The 27,178-nt window shown below is 44.6% G+C and overlaps 2 long non-coding RNA genes across 6 annotated transcripts in view; both read left to right on the top strand.

Moving 5' to 3' along the window:
- The window catches only part of LOC134510410 (uncharacterized), a 128,395-nt gene extending 108,793 nt beyond the window's left edge, over positions 1-19,602 (top strand). The window contains exons 7-8 of one of the 5 annotated variants that reach the window (XR_010069599.1): positions 5,869-5,991; positions 8,022-8,577. This is a non-coding gene — a long non-coding RNA (uncharacterized LOC134510410). Of the gene's footprint in view, positions 1-5,868; positions 7,711-8,021; positions 8,578-15,210; positions 15,556-18,835; positions 19,162-19,407 lie in introns of those variants that run through there. The other 4 variants (XR_010069600.1, XR_010069598.1, XR_010069596.1 and 1 more) reach the window with 4 other exon arrangements.
- Positions 19,603-19,730: 128 nt separating this feature from the next.
- LOC134510411 (uncharacterized) lies at positions 19,731-23,297 on the top strand. Its single transcript, XR_010069602.1, has 4 exons — positions 19,731-20,518; positions 22,233-22,455; positions 22,834-23,031; positions 23,252-23,297. It is a non-coding gene; the product is annotated as an uncharacterized LOC134510411 (long non-coding RNA).
- The last annotated feature ends 3,881 nt before the right edge of the window (positions 23,298-27,178 follow it).

Raw genomic sequence — 27,178 nt, 5'->3', positions numbered from 1 at the left:
CGACATCGTGAATTGTTTTCCTGTTCATACTTTCCACAAAATTTGGTTTTGGCTGTAATCCCCCGGATCACACTCCATTCTAATCAGAGGCAGAGTGAAATGTCTTTGGCCAGGAAAAACACTGGCAAAACACCCTCAAACCCAACCTTCCCAGGAAGGTTTCAGGGCAGCGATGGCTCAGGCAGTGGCCTTCCAACAGACACAGCACGGTTCTTTACGTGGGGAAGGATTATCTTCTAAAATGCCTCTCTTTTCTACCCTTCTACTTTGGACTTTTTTTTCCCTTCTCCATTTTTCTTTTAATCTTCCTGATTCTTAAACTTCTTATTGCTGTAGTCCGTTCTTCTCGTACTTGTGCTTTAAACGTAAAAGATGTGCTTGTGCCGTACATGTCTTTGCGCTTCCTTCTTTCTGCATGTATGCTTACCTAACAACTTGAAAATAGCAAACAAAGCGCGTGAGCTGAGAAACAGTCTGTTTTTTAACCCTAAGGGAGGATTTTCTCAGCACACAAATCAAAAGTAAATAGTTAAAAATGCCGTGTAGTATAGATGCAGCTACACTAACTCTTACTTGCATGTATGAGTAAAGTTATTTGCGTGCATAAATGTTGACAAAGTTGAACTCTGTATTATCAAAAACGCTGTCAAAAGTTGACCCCGGGCGTTTTGCAAGAAGGATGATGATTGTCTCTTTAATTACTTAAACTCTGTTTTGCCTGTTTAGGAGAGCTACCCACAACTCTGTAATTACTGCGCGCCTGCCATTCAGATCAGGCTCTCTACTGGCAACGCAGCACACAACTTGGAGCGAGAGTGGGGTGGCGTAGCTACGGCATCCAGCTCCAAGGGCCTCCTTTTAATTGAACACTTTGATTATCACACAATAATTAGACGATTGAGTTGCTACGAAGGTTTGCCAGCCCTCTGCTAAGCGCTCCTATGGAATTACAGAATCATAGATGTTAGAGATGGAAAGTGCATTAGATCATCCAGACCCTCTTCTTGCCAGTACATGTTTTCTGCTACATTTTTTTTTTTCTCTGCGGTTTATGGCTGGAGATACTCTAAGAACTTGGCCTTCCACTTCGATCTTCTGGAGTCTTTTCCACAAAGTTGGATGGCGAGTTTTTTCTTTGCCTGATATTTGCCCTAAATTTTTCCATTTCTTTGTTTCACCGTATTATTTCGAGTCTACGTTCTCATCTTTCAGTAATTCTCTCTGCGGTGTTAACAGCCTGTAAATATGAGCAGAATAGTATTGTGTGCTCTTGAATATTAGATGTATCACTCAAGTGCTGCGACATCGTTTCTTCAGGATTTGGGAAAATTATACTGATTGAAGATAGGTTTTAAACTGAACTGCTAATACTATAATTTCTCAAGACACATATTTTATTCCAGTATAAGAGTGATCTGTTCTGGTGTCACTGGAGAAATTGTTGAAAATTAGCCAGAGAGGCCAGTTTTACTCAGAAATGAAAATGTTTTTATGTGGGGAAGTTATGCCAGTATAACTTAAGGGATTTTTAACTCTATTGTAGCATTTAAACACAGAGAAAGTGATATATGCAGGCGAGTCTGCAGAGGCATTACAGGGAAAATAAAACAATCACAGTTTTCCATTAGTGGTAGAAATAGTGGAAGTTGTAATGTAGTTATTTAAGTCTTTTTTTTTTCTTACCCAAGCTTTCCATTACCCGATCTTTCTCTCAAAGTTTCTTCACTTTGTAACTCGTTTCTTTTTATAGTTTCACTTGTTTTGGTGGGATTTGGGCGTTGCTTGTTTATTGTTTCTTCTTCAGGGCTTGGTCTTCGCTACCACAAGCCTCAGGCACTCCAGAGTTTTCCTTTTCCTTGACCACAAAGAGCTAAGTCAATATCCCCCCAAAACAAATACTCTGTGGCCATAAAGAGGACTCTTTTTGCTGTCACCCCATGAGAAACAGGCTCGTTCACGTGTGAGCTGGCGCACGGCCGTGCTGGCCAGAGCCAGTTCCTTGGGAGCTGCCTACGGTCATGATCCAGCGCCTTTACCCCAGACCTCCTCCAGTGGCTGGAAAGCTGCCTGGTGGAAAAGAACCTGGGAGTGTTGGTCAACAGCTGGCTGAATATGAGCCAGCAGTGTGCCCAGGTGGCCAAGAAGGCCAGCAGCATCCTGGCCTGTGTCAGCAGGACTTAGGGCAGTGATCGTTGCCTCATACTCAGCACTGGTGAGGCCCCACCTCGAGGGCTGTGTCCAGTTTTGGGCCCCTCACTACAAGAAAGTGAGGGGCTGGAGCGTGTCCAGAGAAGGGCAACGGAGCTGGTGAGGGGTCTGGAGCAGGAGGCTTGTGAGGAGCGGCTGAGGGAGCTGGGGGTGTTCAGCCTGGAGAGAAGGAGGCTGAGGGGAGACCTTCTCGCTCTCTGCAACTCCCTGAAAGGAGGGGGTAGCCAGGGGGGGGTCGGTCTCTTCTCCCAAGGAACAAGCGATAGGACAAGAGGAAACGGCATCAAGTTGCTCCAGAGGAGGTTTAGATTGGATATTAGGAAAAACTTTTACACAGAAAGGGTTACGAAACATTGGAACAGGCTGCCCAGGGAAGTGGTGGAGTCGCCATCCCTGGGGGTATTTAAAAGATGGGTAGCCGTGGCACTGAGGGATGCGGTTTAGTGGTGGCTTTGTCAGTGTTAGGTTGATGGTTGGACTTGATGATCTTAAAGGTCCCTTCCAGCCTAGACAATTCTATGATTCTATGGTTTCTGAACCATTACTACTGTCTTGCCTTTCGGAGTGCCACAAAGGATGAGAGGGTTGTGTTGCAAGCCTCCAAAGAAAGGTTTTTGCAGGGTGGGAGCGAGGGCGTGCGTTGCGTGCCTGCCTGGAAGCTGGCAAAGGCAGGGCCAGTGTCTACATTGTGTCAGAAGAAAGTGTTTCAGTCACTCAGAATGGATCCCAGGAGCCCCTTAGCATTGGTGTGGTGTGGAGAACTTGACCTTATGGAGCCTCATGGACCTTGGAAGCTTGGGACAATAAACTGCCTTCAAGCCACTGGTGAGCTCGATGCAGGGTAGGGATGTTGATGAGAAGAGACAAGGATGGGCGTTTCTTAGGAGGTAAAATTACTATTAGTGAGTGGATTGAAGGTGTTTGAGGATCAAATTGTGTAACTGAACGGGGAGATGAATGAAAAGCATGTAAATGGGTGGGTTACTGAAGTGAGTAAGAGAAAATGTGAGTGGGCGGGTAATTAGACTGGCAAGTGAGAGAGGAGGTAGGAGTGGGTGAGTAGATGGGTAGGTATGTAGCGAAAAAGTTGGAACAGCGTTACAGGCCAACTCTGGGATGATACCTGAAGGACTGGTAACAGCCACCTTCCTCGAGGTGTGCAGAGAGGCCCGATGGTCCGCGCTGTTGCAGGGGCGAGCAGGCAGACCCTCCAGACCTCTGCTGTTCCCCACTGGTCGGTATCCAGCTCGTTTGCGTGGCACGTCGTTTACTTTGCCTAAACTTCGGTCTGTCTCTGCGTACAGTTAACAATAATCTGCACCTTGGCCAGACGGTCGCATTTTGCTAATGTTCCTGCAGAAATACGGAAGACTATAACTATTTTTTGCTGGGCTTTTTGGCTCTAACAAAGTCACAGAGAAAGCAGCTGAAGCACAACAGACACTTTTAGTCTGTCTGGAGTGTTGTGGTTTGTAGTGGGTATTCCCAAGAGGTGAAATGAGCCCAGAGCTGCAGATGGAAGTTTAACTGACAGAAATAAAGGTGCAAAGGTGATGGATACGCTGGGATTACAAATGCACAACATGTCAGAGTAAAGGCATCTCCCAGACTTGAAGATACTTTCATTTTAATGAATGAGACATGAAGGTAAGGTAATTTTAAGTCATTATCGAGTGTTGACTAACTGGGCTTTTATTGGGATCTTTTACTATAACTGCTGTAAGGCTGGACATAGTTCACCGTGATTAATACGTAACTGTTTTTAATTTACTGTGGCAGTTACAACCCTGGCTGTGACCTCTCTCCAGGCAGGTACAGTTGGGCTATTGTTTAAGGTAAAGGCTCTACTGTCCTGTTGAAGTTATATGAAGTTGTGCATGTTTCATTTTCAACATTTGTTGTAATAGAGCAAGCTATTTTGAAGCCCAAATAGAAATGACTGACTGTTGCAGGAAGTTACAGGCTTTATCTTTGCTGACAAAAAGGAATAACTAATACACAGTGTTGTACTGAAAAATCCTACTTGAGACCAGGCCCTGCAGACTTTTTTTGGGTAAAGTGGGAGTTTTGCCTTGCCGGACCTACTTTTTGATGAAAACTACATTGTTTTGCCTGCACATGGTTATCAGCAGGATGAGGACCTGGTGTAGAGCATCGGGTTGTTCAGCCTGGAGAAGAGAAGGCTCTGGGGAGACCTTTTATAGTAGCCTTCCAGTACCTGAAGGGGGTCTACAGGAGAGATGGGGAGGGACTCTTGATCAGGGAGTGGAGCGATAGGACGAGGGATAACAGTTTTAAACTGAAAGAGGGGAGATTTAGATTGCATATCAGGAAGAAATTCTTTACTGTGAGGGTGGTGAGGCACTGGCCCAGGTTGCCCAGAGAAGTTGTCAATGCCCCATCCCTGGAGGTGTTCAAGGCCAGGCTGGATGGTGTTTTGAGCAGCCTGGTCTAGTGGGAGGTGTCCCTGCCCATGGCAGGGGGGTGGAACGAGATGATCCTTAAGGTCCCTTCCAACTCTAACCATTCTGTGATGCTAGTTTACGATCCTGCTGTGAGGAGCACCTTAACCCCACACTTGCCGTTGCGTTGTACATCGATGTGTTGTGTCAGCTGGGATGGTTGCACCTACATCATGCTCTGGAAGGAGATGCGAGGTGCCAGCCCAGTGTTCCGGCATGTTTAATACCTCCTACCAACCCTGTGGTGTTCACGGCAGGTTTTCATTGCCAGGCAGAAGCCTGTAACACTGGGTTACGCGGCTGTCTGGAAAAATCTGTCACGGTATTGGTAACTTTTAAAAGAATCTGTAACCCCTGAGTGAAATCTTCCTCATCTTGAATGTTGTCACCTGTTGCAAACTAAAATTCCTATAAGGCTTTGAATTGTAGCCAAGCCAGCTCATACAGTAGTCAGCGTGTACTCTTATTTATCTGGGACAAATCCAGAAATCATTTGCTGTATTTAGGCAGATGTTTCCTACCGTTAAAGCAGAGCAAATCCCTTGATGATGTTCAAATTCTGCAGTGAGTGTGCGAGGTAAGGCGCGGAGGAGCGTGTGGGTCTGTTTAATCCAAGCCTGTTGGGTTGCAGATCTGTCAAAGCCCCACATTTGCATTTCTTGCCTAAGCCGAAATCCCGGTGGTGTTTACACAAGCTTTGTCGGTGCTGTAGGAGCTGCAGGAAGGGAATTGCTGCGTCAAAAACACCGCTCTTAGTTGCCATCTGTGGGATTGCACAGACACTGTGAGAATCTTTACAATTGCAATTCTAAGTAGAAGTTTGTTGCTTGATATTAAAACATATCACAGCGGAGGGGCAGCATGCATTCTCGATGGAAGTGCCGACGGTCGTAAGGTTCTGAGAATACACAGGAAAGAAAACCTTGAACTTTCTCTTTTAATTAATTGTTTGCTTTTTGTCGGTGACGAGGTTACAAAGCATTCGTAATAAGCATGCTTCGTCTTTTTGCCATTTTTTTCCATATGGGTGTGTGCTTCCTTTTCATTATGTTGTTTTTCTTTCCTTTTTTTTTTTTTTTTAAAACACAGCCACTCCTTTCATTTTAAGAATAAGAAATGAGCTGCCTGCTGAGCAGAAAAAAAAAAAAGTTTCCTAAACATTGCAATTCTGATCCTTTTAATCCTTTATTACCTGTAGGGGCAGGTGCAGGAAGCTACTACAGGAGAGGAGGTTTACTAACTTTTTCAAGGCTTGGGATTACACAATGGTGCAGTATGGTTAGACGCTACGGATAAAAGTTCAGAACAACGTGGTCGAAAGGTGCGTTGCTCAGAAATACCTCCCTTTTGCTTTCTTTCACTCCAGTTCTGCCCCAGAGAGTTCTCAGCCCTCCAGCTGGCATTTTAAACACAAAATTGAAACGGGCTGTCTGAAGTCTATACGTATTCTCTTATTTGTTTCCTGCTGTTTTAAAATAGATTTTATTTCTGGAGATACTTATCTACCTGGGCTGCTTCTGTTTGTTTGCTTGCTCAAGAGAAAGTGAAGGGAAAAACTCAATCTCAGTAAAGAGAAAGCAATTAATGCCGTTAGCTGTATTAGCTGTGTAATGCTGAGATAGCGTCTGTAGGAAAACAACCAGACGGCTTAAAGAAGAAGTAAGATTTTTTTTTTTTATTTGGGTTGTTGTTTTTTTTTTTTTTTTAGCATGCTGAAACCGTTTAAAATGCTGAAATGGGGGTAGGGCAAGGAGGGTGGTAAAAAATACATCACCCATCCCTTGTGATTCTGTGGTTTTGTCTGAAGGTCTTTTATTTTCCTCTCCCTACAATCAGCCATGCGTTTCGGTTGTGATCGCTGCCCTAAGACTGTAGCTGCCTGCAAGATGTCTCATTTGCCTGATGTTAAAAATACGTGTGTGTAATAACATTTTTGTAATGCTTCCCATCTGGAATACACGTCACACACCTTTGTTTGGAGATTCATGGCACCCTTTTTAGTTTTATGGATGGAGATTCCTATACGTGGACTTGTTAGTGCACGGTTCTGGTCTGAAAAATAGTTCAAAGCAGCTTGTGATGTATTGTCAAAAATAAGTTTTCACTATTGGTCTGTCTTGCTCAGTCTAGTAGGACCAGTCCATTTGTGAGAGAATCATTTGTCTGCTTAAAAAAAGTTGTGGTTCATTTACTGGAAGAATTGCTAATCAGCTAATGCATAGGGAAGGATCTGAGGACCTTCTTCCTCCGATGGTTCAGGAGATATCTGGAAGCTTTAAGATTTTGATCTACAATTATATGTACAGACCAAATCATGGCCATATCATAGAGTGAGAATTTCTGTCAAAAATTACCTAAAAATAGTGCATCTATTAAAAAGTATGTACAAGTAATTGTCGTACTGCCATTCATATTAGCAAAGCTACATTCTTTCTTGAATAAAGTTAATAAAATTGTGTCAAAGAACGGGATAACAATGGTATGAAGTAACCAGAGATTAACTTTTTCGCTCTCCAGATTTGTAACAGAAGTATTACTGCGTAAGGAAGAAAAATAGCAGCTTTATGTGCTAGCGTGACTTTGGAAAAGGGACAGGGATTTACTGGGTTTACAGTATGTAGGAAAGCAGGCTTCTGAGCCGCTTGTGTACTTCAGTTATATTTGATTATACTGCTTATATTTGCTGATATGTACCGATTAATAAATTTCCATTTGAAGTGTATAACCATCCTTTAAAAAATGAGATTTTTTTCAAAGTGCCAGGCAGCAAGCAGCACCTGTGTGCTTCGTTCCCGCTGGTGGTGACACCCTCTGGATGCTGAGCGCTTGGAAAATTTCACCCGCCCTTTGGGTAATTGATTGAAAGCTGAGTTTTTCCCATGATCCACGGTCAGTGGTGTAGAATAGGAGAAAACAGTCCAAATCTGCTATCTTCCAGGCTTGTTTTCTAAACTGTTACAAAATGTTTTCTTTTCGAATTGCTTCTAAAACACGACGATGCAAATTTGAACGCTCTCTGCAAATCTGACCCGTATTTATATCTGCGTGTTTGGAAGAAGCCCATGAAATTATTTCCATATTGTTTTCAGCAAATCTCCAGTTTATTATTCTGAGAAAATTTGATGCATCTGCAGCGTGCGCGATCTGGCTTTCTGATATGCAGATGCACAGCCTTGCATATCTAGTGAAATCAGTGTAGCAACTGCTTTTACAAACTACGTGACAATGTACAACCTCCTATCTGAGAAGCAGATCAGACTGAAATTGGGACTCGGTCCAAAAAATAAAATACTGCAATCAATCTACTTACTGTGTCAGCATTCAGATTCCTTTCTGTTCTATACACTGCAGGGAAAGGAAGTGGAAAATACACGCCAGCATCCAGAAACAGATTCCTGAGTCATGGAGGATGGCTGAGATGGGCGTTGTTAATAGGAGTTGCTTAAAGGTTCCCATTTTTGCGGACTCTGTATGGGGTAATAAGTGTTAAAGGCGATGTTCTAAGCCTGAGAGACACCAAGGAAGTCAGTAAGTGACACCGCGGATGCCATGTGACTTCCCTGTTTACGCATAGCCCAGCTGTAAATGTATATGAAATAACAATGGCAGAATGAGCTGCTCATGTCGCAACATGGTCTATGATCCGCAGCCTTTAGAGCTGCCCCTTGGTACCAGCGGCGATTTGCAGTGTTCAGTCCCTCGGAAAACCATATTTAAATGCTGATGTGGTCAAACTGGGTTGACCTCTTGCTTAAGACTGTGTTTACTTCCCCTCTGCCCTGCCCTGCTGCTATTCTCAGCTGCTGGCTGGCACTTCTCATCTGGAATGGGTCCAGCAGAGGGCCACGAAGATGATCAGGGGGCTGGAGCACCTCTGCTGTGAGGACAGGCTGAGAGAGTTGGGGTTGTTCAGCCTGGAGAAGAGAAGGCTCCAGGGAGACCTTACAGCGGCCTTTCCAGTACCTAAAGAGGGCTATAAAAAGGATGGGGAGGGACTCTGTAAGGGAGTGGAGACATAGGATGAGGAGTAATGGTTTTAACTGAAAGAGGGGAGATTTAGATTAGATATTAGGAAGAAATTCTTTACTGCGAGGGTGGTGAGGCACTGGAACAGGTTGCCTGGAGAAGCCGTGGCTGCCCCATCCCTGGAGGTGTTCAAGGCCAGGCTGGATGGGGCTTTGAGCAGCCTGGTCTAGTGGGAGGTGTCCCTGCCCAAGGCAGGGGGGTGGAACGAGATGATCTTTAAGGTCCCTTCCAACATAAACCGTTCCGTGATTGTATATCTCCAGCGAGCATCTCCTCCTCGGGCACGCTGCTGGTGGGCAGATGGGCTTCCTGATGCCTCCCTTTCACGGCTGCCTGGACTTACCCTTCTGTCCTAAGATTTGCTCGATCTCAAGAAAATTGCCTACCCATGCTACTGGGAGAGGAGGACCTGTGCGCCCATGTAATGCTTCTCGCATCGCTGTAGGCAGCACTCAAGTGTTTAGCGTATACTGCGTAGCAGCAGGGTCATTTTGGGGTTATAACAGTAAATCTTTTAAAGGTAATCACACTTTAGAAGTGATTTAAGGACTCAAGTTTCTGGGTGAAAGCCAATTGCCGAGGTCTAATCTGCACCCTAAAGCTGGGCTGGTAAATCTGATGTCGCAGTTCTGCCTGCCCGTGGGTAGAGACACGGATATCAAAATACCTTTTCTGATAAAGAGCAGTGGGACCTTTTAATATCCACAGTAAAACCAAAAGCATTTTAAAGGGTTTTAAAAATCATTATCGCACTGTAGATGTGCAGCAGACTCCATGGGTGGGATTTGGCTCTGATACAGAGATCCGACAGCATAATATATGTGCTCGTACATGTCTGCAAGTGCATGAGGATGGGATTGAGTTGCCAGCACGTGGGTTTCTGCTGCCTTTGAGACACCTTAAGTTATTTGTGACATTCCCAAGAGGAGTTTTATGGGAGTTTTATGTGGGTCAGGCAGGATCCTGAACATCACCTAAAATGATGGGAGGCATAGGTGCTGTGTTCAGGCAACTAAATTTTCACGTAAGCGTCCAAGCTCCTGTTGTAATTGCTGGAAATTCAATTTATCGCTGAAGTCCCGAGAGGATTCTGCTCACCCAGCAGCGGGCATTTACATTTGGTGGGCTGAAATGCTCTCCGGATGCTACTGCATCTCTAGTGATTAAATCACTGTTTCTTTTTCTCTCTGACACGTGAGGTGAAACAAATATGAATAATAAATAGTTTGAAATACAAACCAGCTTACATTCTTGCAGTGAACTTCTCAGAACTTGTCATAGTAAATGGAGATACCAAGAAACTTAATATTTCTGTGCAGCTGGAACCCTGTGCATCCCATAAAATCATGAGACCCAAAGCCAGTAAGTTTTGATGAGCGTGATTACAACTTATTGCTTATACTTCCCATATATGTTTCAGTGTCATGAGCACTTTTATTTACCCATTAAGCGTTTTTTTGGTAAATTAGAATTTTTGGTTATGTTTTGCCATGATTAACTAGTCAGCAGTGAGTTATTCTTTTAGGTAAGTAGGGGACAATTTATATTTTGAGCTAAAATACTAAGAAAATTGGGTTTCTGTTCTTAATTGCCAGTTTCTTTCTGTCTTTTATTGCATCTTCATTTAAAAAAATAATCAACAAGCCCATTGTGATGCTTTTTATTAGGCTTCAACAGAGATAATAAAAGTATAGTGTCCCTTTGTGAAAGGCGTTTTTAATTATTGTTAATTGTACTTGCTAGCTTTGTTTCTGAAGGGAAACGGAGGTGACCTCATCCTGAAAGTTGTCAGTCTCATGCTGGTGTCATTCACTGCCTGGAAAAGAGGTTGGTTTTTTGTTTCTTGTTGCTTTTTTTAATGAGGAGCTATCAGCTGGCCTGATGGGGCCCTGCAGCTCTGGAAACGCTGCCCAAACTCTGTGTCAGTGTAGCATGCTTGTTTCTGAAATCACAGAATCACAAAATGGTAAGGTTGGAAGGGACCTCTGGAGATCATCTAGTCCAACCCCCTGCCAGGGCAGGGTCACCCAGAGCAGGTGGCACAGGAACGCGTCCAGGTGGGTTTGGAATGTCTCCAGAGATGGAGACTCCACCACCTCTCTGGGCAGCCTGTGCCAGGGCTCTGCCACCCTCACAGGAAAGAAGTTCCTCCTCGTGTTTAGGTGGAACTTCCAATGCTCAAGTTTGTGCCCATTGCCTCTTGTCCTGTTGCTGGGCATCACTGTGAAAGGATCCTGGCCCCATCCTCCTGACACCCACCCTTTAAGTATTTATAAGTGTTGATCAGATCCCCCCTCAGTCGTCTCTTTTGCAGACTGAAGAGACCCAAATCCCTCAGCCTTTCTTCATAAGAGAGATGCTCCAGTGCCCTCATCCTCTTGGTAGCCCTTTGCTGTACCCCCTCCAGCAGTTCCCTGTCCTTCTTGAACCGGGGAGCCCAGAACTGGACACAGCACTCCAGGTGCGGCCTCACCAGGGCAGAGTAGAGGGGGAGGATGACCTCCCTCCACCTGCTGGCCACACTCTTCTTGATGCAGCCCAGGATGCCATTGGCCTTCTTGGCCACAAGGGCACAAAATGTTAAGCTCCAGAGCTGAGTTATATCTTAGGAGCTGGGGATGGGCAGAGTCCCCCACCTGTGGTCCATCTCCCCAGCACCAAAGACTTCGGGGAGAGGTGATGGAGTCCTTATAGAAGACAATTACCAAAGATTTGAGGGCTTATTCCTACTCTTTCATACTAACTAATCTAATAATCTTAGATGTTTTCATTGTCTATCCAAAGACTTGATTTCTTAACCCTTCACAGGCCTTGGCTTTGGCGTGTTCTTGTGAGGCCTGTGCTTCGTCTGTGCCTGGCTTTTAAAGAAATGCAAAGAGAATATTCCCTCACCCTCTGGAGTGCAAACTCTGCAGGGCAGTGGTGGCTTTAGGTGTGTTTGTGCAGGTGCCAACGTATTAGGACCAAGTGGTATTCAGTTGTGACCATAATGTAAAAGCCAAAATATTTATAATTGTTTCAGTTCATGGAACATCTCCGTATGTCAGGAGAAGGATGAATAGGAGCGCTTTTTTGTCTCTCTTTACTATTTCGTAGTTTTTAAGCTGTTACCTTGTTTAGTCTTACGTGTACCTTCTCTAAAATACTCTGAACTTTCCCGTTCCATTTCGGTTCATCCCGTGCCATCTGCCACGCTGTCTGCTACGTATTTCAGTCCTGACGAAAGTCCCCATTTCTCATCGTTACCTCCACACTCTTTCATAAGGATGATGTGACAAGCGAAGCTGGCAAGTTGTTCCCACCTTTGTTGCCAATTTTGTAGCAATGTAAAGAGGCAAATGGTGACACCCTGTGTCCTTAGAGGTATTTGAATACCTAAATCCCTGTGAAATTGTTAGCAGCGAGGCTCTTGAACATTCCTGAGGCTCTGGGCTGGGGTCTCCATTCAACTTTTGCTCAACCAGTCTCTCACTGACTTCAATTACTGCTTTTTTGTCTGTCTCAGATGTGTATTTAGAGCTGCGGATTCTTTCTTGGTGTTAAAACCATTGACTTGGAGGTAGACAGAGAGCAGAGTGCCAGAGTTCCCTCGACAAGGGAATAAGCATTCGGCTGTTTTGTTTTCCAGCCCTGGCCTGGAGAAGTCTTGCGAGGTCGATGGGCTTGGTGCATTTAATGGGGCTCCTCACCACTCGGCCAAAGGCGTTGGGAACCGTGGTCTGGAGCTCCCAGTTTTATCTCATTCCTTCGTTTTCTGCTGCTCATTATAAGACAGAATTCACATCTCAGTCACGTGAGATGTTACGGCTGTCTGAAATGGTTTTCATTCCGCGGCTCCCAGATTTTGTTTAGACAAAAGGAGTGGAAGTTTTCCTCAAGCAAGCCACATTTTTCAGTAAAAGCACTGAACACTGAACTCGGTTCACCTTACACCAACCTCATTCAGTCCTTCCTTTGCTATCTGTAATGTGGGAGTTACAAGCGCACCTTAACGTTCTGAAAACTGCAGTAGTTTATTAGCATTTCTGCAGTCTTACCGAAACACTTCTTAAATATAAATATACTCAAACCTGTTTATCTCCCAGGGATGAGTTTGATACCTTGTTCTGCTTTGTTGTTTTTGTTTTTCCTTCTGCTTTTAAAAATTCGGGACTGTTCTCATCTTTGTATATTCTCCAAATCTGAGTTACCATACGAGATACTCAGCCTTCTGGTGGTGGATACAAAAAGGCATTTATAGGATGTAGTTTCTGAAATGGTGGGTACCGTGTTGGGTAGGAAGGTACGTCTGTATCGGCACTGAGTACAAGCTTCTTCATCCTGAACAGAAACGCAGGAGACTGAGTCTTGTATCTCATCCTCACAGACTACTTGTAGAAATTGTGGCCTTTCATAGTACTCCTTGAATCGTCGGACTGTGTGTTGCGTAGTTTAACTGCCGGATTTCAAAATGGGATAAAGAACCTGTTACCTGCCGATGTCAAAGGCGCTCCAGAAATGCAGATACCCACCTCTATTCAGAAGAAGAGAGTGGTTTCTTACAGAATCATAGAATGGTTTGGGTTTGAAGGGACCTTAAAGATCATCCAGTTCCAACCCCCCTGCCCTGGCAGGGACACCTCCCACTAGACCAGGTTGCTCAAAATCCCATCCAGCCTGGCCTTGAACACCTCCAGGGATGGGGCAGCCACAGCTTCTCTGGGCAACGTGTTGCAGTGCCTCATCATCCTCGGAGTAAAGAATTTCTTCCTAAAATCTCACCTAAATCTCCCCTCTTTCAGTTTAAAACTGTTACCCCTCGTTCTGTCATTACGCTCCCTGATCAAGAGTCCCTCCCCAGCTTGCTATAGATGTTGTTTAGGGACTGAAGGGGCTCTAAGGTCTCCCCAGAGCCTTCTCTTCCCCAGCTGAACACCCCCAACTCTCTCAGCCTGTTCTCACAGCAGAGGGGCTCCAGTCCTCTGATCATCTTTGTGGCCTCCTCTGGGCCTGCTCCAACATGGCCATGTCCTTCCTGTGCTCAGGACTCCAACGCTGGATGCAGTGCTCCAGGTGAGGTCTTGCCAGAGTGGAGTTAAAGGGGTAGAATCATCACCTCCCTTGCCCTGCTGTCCACCCATCTTTTGATGCAGCCCAGGATGCAGTTGGCTCCCTGTGCTGTGAGCACACGTTGCCGGCTCGCGTTGAGCTTCTCAGCACAAACCTGCCCCGTGGCAAACGCAGTGCAAAGCTGCATTCCCAAGTTTCTGGTAAATACCTTGTTTCCCTAGGGAGGACCGTTTTTTCAAGCGCAGGAGGAGCAGCAAGCGTGGCTGCTGGGGCAGCAGACGCAAAGCCCTGCCGTGGGAGAGCAGGGTTTGTTTCTTGTCTTCCACATCTTCTCGACTTCCCGCGGCGCACCACCCTGCTTCTCGGCTGTGGGCACCGACAGCGTTTGGCATGAAGACAAAAGACATTCCAAGGACTGCCAGGCAGCGGCAAACCTAGCGCAGCTCCTTCTCTCGTTCCAGACAAGCTTTAGATGGCGGAGTTTGGGGGCACAGATTTCACATGGGCACAGCAAAGTCTTGATTTTAAAAAATAAAACAACTTACCCTGGGGCAGAAATAAATGACTGCAAGAATACCAGAGGATTGAGCAACATGCTAAAGACATGTTGTTTCCTTTAAGGATTCTGACTAGAAATGACGTCACTTAGATAGTTTGGATGTTTGTGAGCACTACAGGGCTTGGAAAGGGAAAGCAAATCGGAAAAACACTGGGAAGCTGAACAATTTGTTTTGTTTTATGACTCCCTGGTAGTTTAATGAGGGAGCTATTACTCATGCACTGTCACTGCACATCTAGAAAATTCCTCTGGGTTTAAAAACTGGCAGGAAAAAGTAGTTTCCTAAAAACCACTGAATTAATGAGATAAAGCCCATCGCTCAGGAGTCCCTAACAGGAAGGGTCAGAGGCAGAGTTGTGCAGGACTCACGGTGTGTTGGAAATCTTCTCCGCGGGGCGTTTCAAAGAGCAGATAGCGCTGGCGGGGGTTCAGAGAAGTGATGCAGGAGATGTGCTCAGCATCTCTCTTTCTGGATGCAGCTGTACGCATTTGGGAAGCGAAGAAAAGACGGGTTTGATGTGAGCATTGCAGACAGTCCTTCCCCTCCATTCCCTTGCATCCGAAAATATCTGGGACCGGGCTACTGCACCCCTCCTAAAGAGATGAGATTTAAAGAAAGGTTTTCTTACTCATGGGCAATGGTACAAGGAAATATATTAGTAATATTGATACTTGAAGTGAGGGGAGATATATATAACGAGAAGTAAGAGAGGTATTCATTGTGTGGGCGTAATTATACAGTTTTAAATTAATTTTCACAGTTTCATAATCTGTATTCCTCTGTCTGTCAGACTTCTGACTTCCTGCTTTGTGGGCCCACATTATTTTATAGGTCCGTGCTGTGCGGTTTACATATTTACTTCAGTTATTTTAGGTGTTTTAACCTATCCTGTCATATCCATACAGGATACAGATGATTCCTCATCTTAACTGGAAACCTAATAAAACTTCTGTGGCCCTCGGAAGCAGGGTGAATGAGACGAGTGCTGTTTCAGTTTGATGGTTTAGAGAGTACAGTGAAGAGAGGAACGCTCCAGTCTGGAAACGCAAGTGAATATATTCCTCACCAACCCCCTGACACAATTACTCCCTTGTAGCATAAGTTACTGTAATTTCTTTTGCAAAAAATGCAGATAAAGCAGAGGCTCTTAGGAGGGAAATGTGTAAGGAGTCTGTAATGTGTGATGTAATGATTACTAATAGAATTATCAAGCCACTGTAACAGTTCTGCTACAGTTTGTCTTAAATTACAGCACCTCAAATGTAATTCTAGACATTCCTTGTTTTATTTCAATGCTACGCTGTAATCTGAACCAACTTCGTCTTCTCTGTGTTACTGTCTTTGTAAGCACTTCCAAAATGCTTTTAATTATTCTTCCTCCCCCCCCCCCCCCCCCACACACACACAAACTTTAATCCAGAATATTACCAATTTTCCGGGGAAATACAGCAGCAGCACAGCAGAGGTTGTGTATTTTAAACTTCACATCAACGGGATGCTTAGCTGTGTCCCCCTGTACATGCAACGTAGTCTCTCTTTTGAAATACCCAGTATCAAGCTGGTTTTTAGGTTGGGGTTTTTTTTGGGTTTTTTTGGTTTGTTTTTTTTTTTTTTTAGAGCACTGGATGCCCAGTTTATGTCTCCATACTGGATTTTTGCCCTTGGGTGTGGAACTCACTGCCTGGGCCAGAATTAGGAAATACATCCTACATCTGCTGTGAAAAAGTGTTGGATTGCAAAGTAGAGCTTGGTTTTCAGCAGAGTGGGAATGGGACAGAATGAGGCTTGTATTGTGAAGGTGGCAGGGGTGCAAATGTGGTGTAATTTTCATTATTTCGGAGTTGATATAACCAGGATAGAGGGAGGCACTTCAGAGGGACCCCGTTTGCGATGCAGTAGACCGGGATTTGGACATCAGTCATTCTAAGGGCATGCGCACTTGGCAGCAAGCAGAGGGGATCATAGAATCATAATAGAATCATAGAACGGTTTGGACTGGGAGGGACCTTAAAGATCATCTAGTTCCAACACCTCCCACTAGACCAGGTTGCTCAAAGCCACATCTAACCTGTCCTTGAACACCTCCAGGGATGGGGCAGCCACAGCTTCTCTGGGCAACCTGGGCCAGGGGCTCACCACCCTCACAGTAAAGAATTTCTTCCTAATGTCCTAATCTAAATCTCCCCTCTTCCAGTTTAAAACTGTTCCCCCTCGTCCTATCATTACACTCCCTGATCCAAGAGTCCCTCCCCAGCTTTCCTGTAGCCCCTTTACGTACTGGAAGGGGCTGTGAGGTCTCCCTGGAGCCTTCTCTTCTCCAGGCTGAACCCCCCCAACTCTCTCAGCCTGCCCTCACAGCCCAGGGGCTCCAGCCCTCGGATGCTCAGGTTATCTCTGAAAGAGCCTGTTGGGGTACCAGGAGCAGCGCGAAGGTTGCAGAGGGGTGTTCAGCCTCACATGTTGGATCTCTGCTGCTTCAGTGGTCCAGGATGGTGTAAAGCTGAAGGCTGAGAAGACATAAAAAGGGGCTCTTCTGCTTTCTGGGTGGGTGCTTGAGCGTCCAGACTCTGATGGTGAAAACACTGGGAGATTCACGGTGCAACCTTGTTCTGGAAGGAGTGCTGATGTTGGTACGGATTTTGGTGGGTTTTGAGCTCTCTGAGAGGACTTACCGTGTTCTTGGGTTGCTTTTTGCCTAAATGGATTTCAGCAGAGTCTAGGTGAGAAGCATGTTCCCTCGCTCCAGGTGGGACACCTTTGATTGCGAACAGCAGGTATCTAATATGGCATGTGCTGATGCCTAGGCAGCTCCTGAGTTGAGAGTTTTATCACTCTGGGCTCCAGGCACCTAAATTCTGCCAAAATTCAGGCAGAACAAAGACAGGCCGTATGCCTGGCACCTGCAGCCTCCCAGTCTCGTGGCACAGGACACTCATTGGACATCCGTCTGCGGAGACAGCCATGTCGCGCTTGCTCAGCTGCGTCATCCGTCGTGCAGAAAGGCTCCGGTCATGTGTGTTTTATGCTGATACAAGAAAAAAATTGGCTTGTTATTGATAGAACCCTAACTTAATTTTCCTGTTAATGAGGGCTTAATAGTAGTCTATTAACGTTATCATGGTTCAGCTGATTTCCCTTCTTGGCGAAGTGCGTGTCTGCCGCCGTTTTCTCTCCGTGCCGAAAGGAAGCTGCTCCAAGAGTCGGCGTTGCTGAGAGGCAGATCGTGTCTAAGAGGGTGCTGCTCTCATCTTTGCACCCATGTGCAGGTATACGTACGTAGTGCCTTCACATGACTATCAGGTTTTACATTTAAACGCTCTCCTTGGTTTATTTAAACCTTGTTTTGTCAAGACCTTTGCAGCTGGCCTTCTATAGCACATGTTTTATTATCCCAGTCATCACTTTGACCATTTTATCATAGAATCATAGAATGATTTGGGTTGGAAGGGACCTTAAAGATCATCTTGTTCCAACCGCCTTCTGACCTTCACAGGTTATCCTTCTAACCTTCACAGTAGACAATTACGGGGATAATCCCGAGTGAATGTCCTTGGCCGGCGTTAAAACCTGAAAGAAATCCAAAGTAGCTCTGTGAAAGACGAATCTCTGGATGAAACTATTTGCAAGGGACGGAAAGGGGGAGTACAAAGTGAAAACCCAGGCCAACTGCGGGGAAATGGCTGTGGGGATGCCATCGCGGGCTGGCAGCTGCCGCGTTCCTGCACGTGTCCTCTTGGACCTGTTTTACCCACAAAATTGTCGATGCAGAATGGTCAGCAGCGCTGAGCGGGGACCAGACCTCGCTGGCGCATCCTTGTTGCTATTTATGCTGTGTGTTATCTCAGCAAGTTTTGCATCTGACCGTGTTACAATTTTATTTTCTGCCTTCACGTTCCCCTTTTCTCATCATGTCCAATAAATTAAATTGAATTCGCCAAATATTATAAAGTGACATCAGGATGTGCCTGTTAACAGAGTAGAATAAATGAATTATGTGCTGTGAACTAACTGAACCCATTTACTAATTGATGAATTAATTTAGTCGTGTCTGTTACAAATAGGAGAACTCGAATGCTGGCAGAATATTGAGCTAACTCTCTTCTTCCCTAACTCACTGGGGTTTCTTTGGTTTTAGTTTTCTTTAGTCTAGTAACGGCCACATTTTTAAAAGCGGCAAGTTCCACCATTCATTTGTAATTCGGGGTTCTCCTCTGTGATTTTGTCCTACACCACTTCCAGGCGAACTTCTGCCTCGTTAAATTCAGTTGAAAAGTTTCTAGTTGCTTTTTCTCAGCCAAATATTAGCCCCATGTCTTCATGCTGAACTTCCCCCACCCCCCCCACCCACCCCACTGGTTAAACAATTGTCAGTCACGTTGTCAAGCTTGAGTTTTTATCTGACTGGGTGTCCATAATTCTGGTGGGGTTCTTTTGTGGTCTCTGTTAATCGTGCTCTTTAACGCACTTGTCAAAAGGTCTTTTACACAACGGCATCGTCTCTTAGCACGTTCTGCATCTTGTGTCTTCCAGATTTCCTCTGCAAACGCGTATTTGTGGCTGCCTCTGTGCAGTCGAGTTCCAGATCTGCGCCTCTGCGTGTGCATCATTTTCTTTCTCTCCTGCGATGTTTGCCTGACGTGTGCACGTGTGAATTGATAGCAATCAGCCGCAGCTCGGTACAGTTGCAACAGAAAGGAGCTTTCTCCCATGCCAATCCTCTGTAAATACCACAAAAAATGCCTTTTTATTTAAGCCTCTATTTTAAAGCTATACCTTCCTGCAATGCCTGGAGTAGATAGGCCATCAGGCTGTTAATCTGCCTTTATATCAGGTTTTTATTGTCTCTTTATTCCTTATGTTTCCTCTTCCTTTATGTCTCTTCACTCTTCCTTGCCACAGGCAGTAAACTAGAAACCAGACCTCTCTTTTATTCTTTTTTCTTTTATTCTTTTTTTATACTTCTTTTTTTTTTTATATGAAGCTCCTGGATCGATGTGTCTTGGTCCGTGACCAGGACTCTGCCCCGCTGATGTAGCTTTACGATACCTCCTTTGGAAATCACTGGGAAGGTAAATTTGTTCATAGCTTTAAATTTTCCACAGTTTCTCAGGTCCCAGAGAAAATCAGACTAGAAACAGAGCTTGACCCTTCTTGGTTTTAATGCTCAAATTCTGAGATACTGACCTCACCTCCTTCAAAAGATGGAGCCAATTATGGAGAGGAGACTAATAAAATCACAAGTAAGTTGCAGCAAAACGGATGTATGTATGTTAGATTTTTCTGATAGACAGGGACATATGCAACTAGAGTGGTTCAATAGCTGAGTAAATTAAAGCAAAAGCAACTCTGCAAAACAAAATTATTTTCAAAATCCAACAGCGAGTTTTCCCCAGCTCTTGCTTGGCTGTGTTTAATATGTGGAGCATGATGTTGTGGTCCTCTAATCAGTTCTATAATTGTCGCAGCGTATGCCGGCATCAGTATTTATTATTGAAGCACAATGTCTGGTTCTATCCTGACGATGCATTTTGTCCTGTAACAGTAGCCGAATACGCGAACTGAGTAGTAGAAGGAGTAAGGATCAGTAAATACTCAAAGCCGGGCATGGTCGGGTGGATGTAATCAATTCCAGCACTGCCAGACGCTCGCTGCTGGATCCAGATGGCAGAGAACCATCCTTGTCCATGGTCACCTTCACCATGCAGCGAAGGTCCCTCTCATCTCCCAGCTCTTCCAGTCTCCACCACGACTTACGGGCCGTTGTTCATTCCGTAAAATCTTTACGTAAATCTCTCGTCCCTCTCTCTTCAAAGCCGGGAGAAACAAGCTCTGTAATGAGGTGACATGGCCTGGCCTGGCCGAAAGATGCAGAAATGGGGGAGGATGTGTGACTGCTGGGAGAGGAACCCAGGGGAGCTGCGGTGGAGGCCTCCTGTGCAGCAGTGGCAAGTGTGGACCGGCTGCGTTCCTGTAACGCTCTTCCATTCTGTACTAAAAAGAGGTGGTGCAAAACGGTACCAAACTGGTAAAAATGTACCATAGCCGTGTGACCTTTTCCTGCTTTTATAAGGTGAAGCTAAAGGGGAAACGCAAACGTGCATTTAAACAAACCGTTTTATAAATTCCAGGTGCTGATCTCATGAGAGCGCCTTGCCAAAGGAAGAACACGTTGTTTGAGAGAAAAGCTATTTATAAACATGTGCAAACTGAAAGGTAAATCATTTCTGTAAACCGATTCATGAAGTGTGCTCTCTGCATCGATGATGTATCCTGATGTGAAGTACGTAGTGTAAGTGCATCTGGCCTGTATTGTGTTTGTCGCTGTGCAGCACCGCTATCTGGGAAGTGGGTATCTTGAAAAACTCAATTTCTGATTCTGTGCTTCTTCAGCGCAACAAAGAAGGGTTCAAAGGTGGTTTGTTTTGCTCTGAAAATATTTCTGGCTTGGGTTTGGGTGTTTTTTGCAGTGCCGTACGTGATGGGAGGAGTAAAGAGTATTTGTCTTCAGCTAAAAGATCCGCTGCAGTCTGTTTGTCAGGCGTGGGAATTCAGTTGGGATTAAAAACAATCGCACGTGGAGCGGTCTGATTGAATTTCCTCTCCTTCTTAATTGCTGTCTTTTTTTTTTTTTTTTTAATGTGCGATGATTTTAATTTCGCTTCCTTCGCAGTAATTGTGGAGTCTTTCAAAGCAGTCAGAATTTGAGTTTGTATTATACCGGGGGAAAAAAAAAAAGAATACAGGAAAACAAATATTTTCATGTGTGGTTATTGTTAATTTTAAAAGACATGCAAGAACAATTCTTTCCAGGTCACCTTTCATCCTTTAACAGACAAACCAGCACGATTGTTTACGTAGCGATTTAAGTGAATCCAGTGCTGAAGATAAGCAGAGGGGCAAAAGAGTTACGAGCGCCTGGTTTTAAGAGCTCGCTTTTAGAGCCGTAAGTGGCCGCGATACGATGTGTGGCACAGGAATATCAACAGTAGGTGTCGTTTTTGAGCGCTTCATGACAGGGGCATTTCTGTTGAGCGCCGGGATTAGCGCTGCTATTGAAACTTTTATATAACAGCCACGTTGCCAGGGTGGTTTCTAAAAATGATGCTCGTCGCTCTTCAGATTCCAAAAGCTTTAAGTCAGAAGAAATGTATTAAGCTGAAGAAATTTTTTATTTTTTTTCCCTAATGATCATCGTTTTTCTCCCAGATCCCGGTGAGATACTTTTACATATATAAGATGGCAGTGGGAATGGAAAAAAATGGTTTTATAATGTAAGGATGTGGACAAGCAACAGTGAGTTCTATTGTGGGTGGCTACTTTGTTAGCGTACCTTAGAAAACAGCAGGGAATTACTATGTTGTTCGTTATGGCTGTCCTGTACAGTTTCTAAAGCATAACATCTGATGCTTTTATCCAGCAAATTGTGATGCCTTGAAAGAAAAAACGGTATTTCTGCCTCTGTTGCCCCAAAGTTCATCGTTTGACGGAAGAGCAGGCAGCTGCTCTGGTGATGGGCACGAGATGGGAACGTGGACAGACATTGAGTAGCCGGGCTGGAGCCAGACTATTCCCGCTCCCCTACTGTGTCAGTAGCCCCATCGGAATTTGGTGATGACCGATTTCAAGGGGTTAATGGGTTATTTTGTTGGGTTTTGGCCCAGATTCTCGCAAATAAAGCAAAATAATCCTCGGGCAAAAAGGAGTGAGATACTCAAATTGCTGGTGTTCGTACAGGACTGCATCGGATTCTCTGCAGTGCAGCTTGCGCCTGTTGTGCTTGAATTTGGATGCACAGAAATCTCCCTCCTCCCGTACAAATTGAAGTCAGTTTTCAGTAATGCATAATTCATATACTAAAGCCTTTTGTTCACAAAAACATCTTACTGTTTTTTCCCCTAGCTTGATAAGCCTGCTTTTGTATTTTTAGGATTTCTGTTTCCTGCTAATCCCCAAAATCAGCCTGAAAAGATTTTAAAACGGAGCCTTGGACAACTGAGACAACTTAGGCATCAAGGATATTGCTCTCTGCAGTAGGTGATTCTCCTGCACCTGATACTTCCCGATCCTTCCTCCACAAAGAATTATTTCCCGGTGGCATGGGGCGCACACCACTGCTGTGGGGTCTGCGTGTAGGTGGTCCGGGGCTCAAGGTAATCTGTCAGGAGGTTTGTAGACCAACTTAGATGTATCTTCCAAGGAGCGTCTACACACATCCTTCAGCATGAAACAGAGACAGCACTTTCTTTCGATGAATTTTGAAGCTCTAATCGAAAATTCATCCTTCCGTAGGGAATGTGGTACGTGTATTCTAATGATGGAGTTAGTGATAAACCTTGATTGCCTGTTTTGACTGTAAATACACTCAAGTTCAGATTTTGAGGAGCAGTAACTTGGCTAAAAGCCCCTGTTAGAGGCTGGAGGAAGAGAAGAACGATTATGAAGTTGCATTTTAATTTATCTCTTTGAAGAATGCCACAAAGAGAGGACTAATTCAAACAGCTTCTGATATTTTTTTTTTTTTCTTCCAGATTCTGAGGACAAACCTGTCAGTAACGAATTGTTCCAAAAATACATGGAGAAAATTGTACGTGGTGGAGGCTGGTTTTTCTGAGGTATATAGCGCATTGGTGTCCCTCCTTGGTATCAGCCGATGGTGTAAATACCTCACGTACCTTTCCTGTTAGAGGCTTTGAGAAGCTTCTGAAATTAAAGCACTTACGTAACAGGTATGGATGTTTCATTAGTGGAAAATAATGTAAATAACGGTCTTTATTTGAGGGCTCTTTGCTTGTTCCAGAAAAATGTTCCCCAAATCGCTTCCTTGGTAGCTCTTTTCAGTACAATGAACCAAAGCACAGGAAGGAAAGTGGAATCTGTGCAGTACTGTCATCAGTGTAGGGAATTTTGACAGTAATGGTTTGTCATGTCATTAATTTTCTTCTCCAGATGACCCCAATGCTTTTTCTTCTTACCTGTTTATGTCAAGTCCAGCGCAAACCTTCTGATCATATTAAATTCCAGCTGCGGAGGCTTTGTTTCTTGCACATTGTCAATTCCAAGATAACAGAATTGTTCAGCGAGAAAAATTTAACTGGAAAAATTCATGCAGCAGGCCAGCGGGGAAAGCTGGACCTTTTATAAAAACCTAGTAAAACTTGAGTAAGAATCTCAAAGTTTGGTGTATCGATTTTCTTGGGAAGGTTCAAGATCTCTGTTTTGTTGCAGGCTGAAACTCGTCTCAGCTCCTCATGACCAGCTGAGCAAGGGAGATGAGATTTGATGCTATCTGAGGTGTAATTCCACAGTTCATGTCTTTTGCTAGTGCCAGCTTAATAAGCTTCTGCCTACCCCCGGCCATTCATTTCCAGCTCAGCAGCAATGCGGTGCCATCGCTTTCCTCACCGTGTGGAAAACCAGATGACTGAAAATATCTCAGTCGAGAAAAGAAAACACTTCTTTTTTTTTTTTCTTTTTTTTTTTTTTTTCTTTGAATTAGAATCATTTGAGTGAACTTGTGTATAGCCTGGCCTGCGGGCAGTTGTCTGGGTGCGACTGGAGGTGACATGAGCTGAAGCATGGGAGGCAGCAGCGAGTGCTGGAGGGTGTCCCAACGTTAAATGATGTTGCTGTCAACAAAAGATCTGCTCTGGGACCATATCGTGGGTGAAGGAGTTTTCACTAGCCACAGTATTATTTATTGAACTGTTGCTTTTCATTTTATTGTATTTTATTAAGAAAGATTAACATCTTGCTTGGGCAGGTTGTTTTGTTTTTTTTCTTGAGGAGATAAACCCTGTCTGTGAGAAGTCAGTCAGCTCTGTGGACAGCCGTGAATGACAATAAAGTCTTGGCAAACACAGTAGGTATTTATTCAGCCTTGCAAATTAAAAACATTTTTCCTGCTTGTTTAGTGAAGGGAACAAAAAAAGACAAATTACATAGTGGATGAGCTCCCTTGATAGTTGGAATTCATTAAGCTGGTGGTGAAAACGCGGGGGGATTGATGGTGCAGAAAAATAAAAGATGAAGCAGCTTTTCCCCAATAGCTGTGGTTTAAGTTCAAGTTGAAAATGCCCAGGAAAAAAAAAAAAAATCCCTTAAAGACATCTGTAACTGACTTCACAGTCTCAATTTCTATCTTGGTAGGCAGTTCTTCCTCGCTGCAGTTAGCATTAATTGGTTTTTCACCTGACAGACAATTTCTTAATGGTTCCTCGATCTTCATCGTGCCATGGGGTACCTGCAGCAGCTCAGAAATGAGGTACGTGGCCCAGCGCTAAGTAGGAAGTTCGCACAGTCGCTTCCCATGCTATAGCCCTTCCGTGAACAGAGGCTTTCCGCGGAGTTGTCAATCTGTCGTCTTTCCTCGGCTCTGTGTTTTATTAAAAAAAAAAAAAAAAAAAAGGGGAATTAAAGTTACAATAAGTTGAGCTGTTTGTCAGACGTACCGTACTCCCAGGCTATTGTCTGCAAATTACAGGCTGACTCGGGCTTTCAGCCTGTCGTAGATGGGTCGTAAAGCTGTCACAAGTAAAGCTCTACCAAAACCCATTTACACGGCTGCTGTTATGTCAGAGCACGAAAGGAAGCAAGAAGACTTTATTTTGTCACAATTTTCCCGTACAGTATCATTAGTCCAGTTGGAAGGCATTCCAGAGCGTTCCCAGAGATACTTTCTCTGGTTATCCCTGGGTTCATGGGATAAAGTGCCCACAGTTGTCACTTGCAGTGAACGCTGGGACCACAGTTCATGCGTTATTCTGAGCATTTAACGGCAGGAACTCATCGCTGGGAGAGAGGGGGTTACCTGATACGTGTCTGAATGCAGCTAAACCACCTGTAAATCACTAGAATTAATCGCCAGCAAAATAAAGGCATCGCACTCTAGTTTTGCAGTGGTTTAATCGCAGGCAAAACTTTACTCCTGTAACTAATCCCATTCATGTTAAATAAAAACAGGTGAATCATAAAGTATTTAAGATGAGGGCTTAAGCCCCTGACATGTCATTCCCATAATTTTCTCTGGAAGATTACAGAACAGCGTTAGTTTGTAACTACAGAAACAAAATGCAGTCAGAAACTCTTCCATCTAAAATGTCCATCTAAGCCTCTGAGTTCTGGGCTTGCTTTTCCTGTTTCCCAAGCTCTTGCTTTTCTGCTAAGTAGATGCATAAATGTAAAGACGTTATCTCCTCTTTCCTCTTCTTCCTTCCCAGGTAAACGAGACAATTGCTCTCAGCTTTTCTCATCATTAAATCGAGGAAGGACAGAATAGTCTGAGATCTGAAAATGTTTTAAAACTTACAGGACCTAATTAGGAGGAGGCATCTTGGAGAAGTACAATAGCGCTCTATCCGCAGCTCATTTGTTTTTCCAGTTTAGACATGACACTTTACAGCCCTGATGCGAGAGTGTTTCTCATTATCTGTGTTCTAGAAACACGCGGAGTTATTACAAGTTTTGAAAGATGCTTTCTTCAAAAGTGCAAATGATAGTAAAGGGAAGAGTTTGCTCTCCGGATGGTCAGACGGGGAGATGCTGTGGTGGGTGCCCATTCTAGGGCTAATGGGAAAGGCCGAGCCGCGCGGCTGGACCTCAGCTTCAAATCCCGTGTATGTCACGACTGTAGCTGTAAAAGATGCTGTAGCGTGGTTTAGCCTTGCCGTGTCCAGGGAAGATGACGATTGTGAAGTGTTGCTGCTTTTTTTTGTTTCCCAGATGGACTGTCTCATGAAGATTTTCTTGGAGAGGAGCGTGTTAGTGATGCTGTTGACAGACACCCTCGTGGGAACTGTCCACACTAATCCGAGATTTCTCTCCTCTCTCTTCAGCCATCGAGAAGTTGGGTTTCTAGTCTGAACTAGTTGTTTTGGTTGTCGTTCTGGTAAACGAAGAGAGCGATGCATCTCTGGAGGTGATTAAACCTTAGAAACAGATGTAATAAATTAGGTTAAGGTTTTGACATGGTTTCCTGCCCCCTGAAGAGGAGGAGTTTAAGAATATTTGGCTGTCCTCAGGAGATGGCAGACGGGTTCATCTTGGGTGATGGTTGTTACGAAGTACAGTGAGCTTTCTCAGGACTTCCAGAGGCAGGTACAGTGCACACCGCGTGTCTTACACTGCAGGAGGGACCACGTGAGATGCTTCGCTCGTCTTGAATTACACTACATCAAGGCAAAGAGTGATGCTTTTCCATGCCTTGAGGGAACAGTTTGGTCCTGCCTACACTTCAAAACTGCCTTTTTTTTTTTTTTTTTTTTTTTTTAACCATGCTAATGCTTTGGCCTTTCTCGCTCCTGCATGGAAGGTTCCCAGCCAGCGGCGAGCCCGGGGAGACAGGCAGGAGCACAGCGCAGTCCTGCTGTTCCCAGCCAAGCTGCTTCCCGACTGCTCTGCTCCACGCAGACGCTTTCTGGACAGAAAATCTGCATAATAAATCCAACGCTGATGTGGCCTGGCATAGTTATAACTCTTCCAGTAACTAAAGCGACTGCCCAGCCTACTCCATTTGGTTATTTTCCTTAAAACAATGTTGTTTTACGCCCGCACGGCGCGCGTTGTCTCGTGTGTCCCTTCTGCCCTGCCATCGAAACAAACTGTGCCCGTTGCGCCAGCACTGGTGCTTCAGGTAATTTCGTAGAATCATGGGATCATAGATTTGTTCTTTGCTGAGGGGCTGTGTTCTACCTATTGAACATTTCCCAGAACGTGTCACTGCGAGCACGGCTGAGCCTCGTAGTCTGTGCAAAGACTCCAACTTGCTTGACATGATTCTGCAGATGCGATTCGGCTATGTTTGTTCTGCCAGCTGAGATGAGAAGTTGCAGACAGGTTATAAAAAAATACATCTGTTTTGAAGGGAATAAATTGTCT

The sequence above is a fragment of the Chroicocephalus ridibundus genome, chromosome 1, assembly GCF_963924245.1.
Source record: "Chroicocephalus ridibundus chromosome 1, bChrRid1.1, whole genome shotgun sequence".
NCBI lineage: Eukaryota > Metazoa > Chordata > Aves > Charadriiformes > Laridae > Chroicocephalus > Chroicocephalus ridibundus.
The sequence above is the reverse complement of the archived record's forward strand: the minus strand, read 5'-3'. Positions and strand labels throughout refer to the sequence as shown.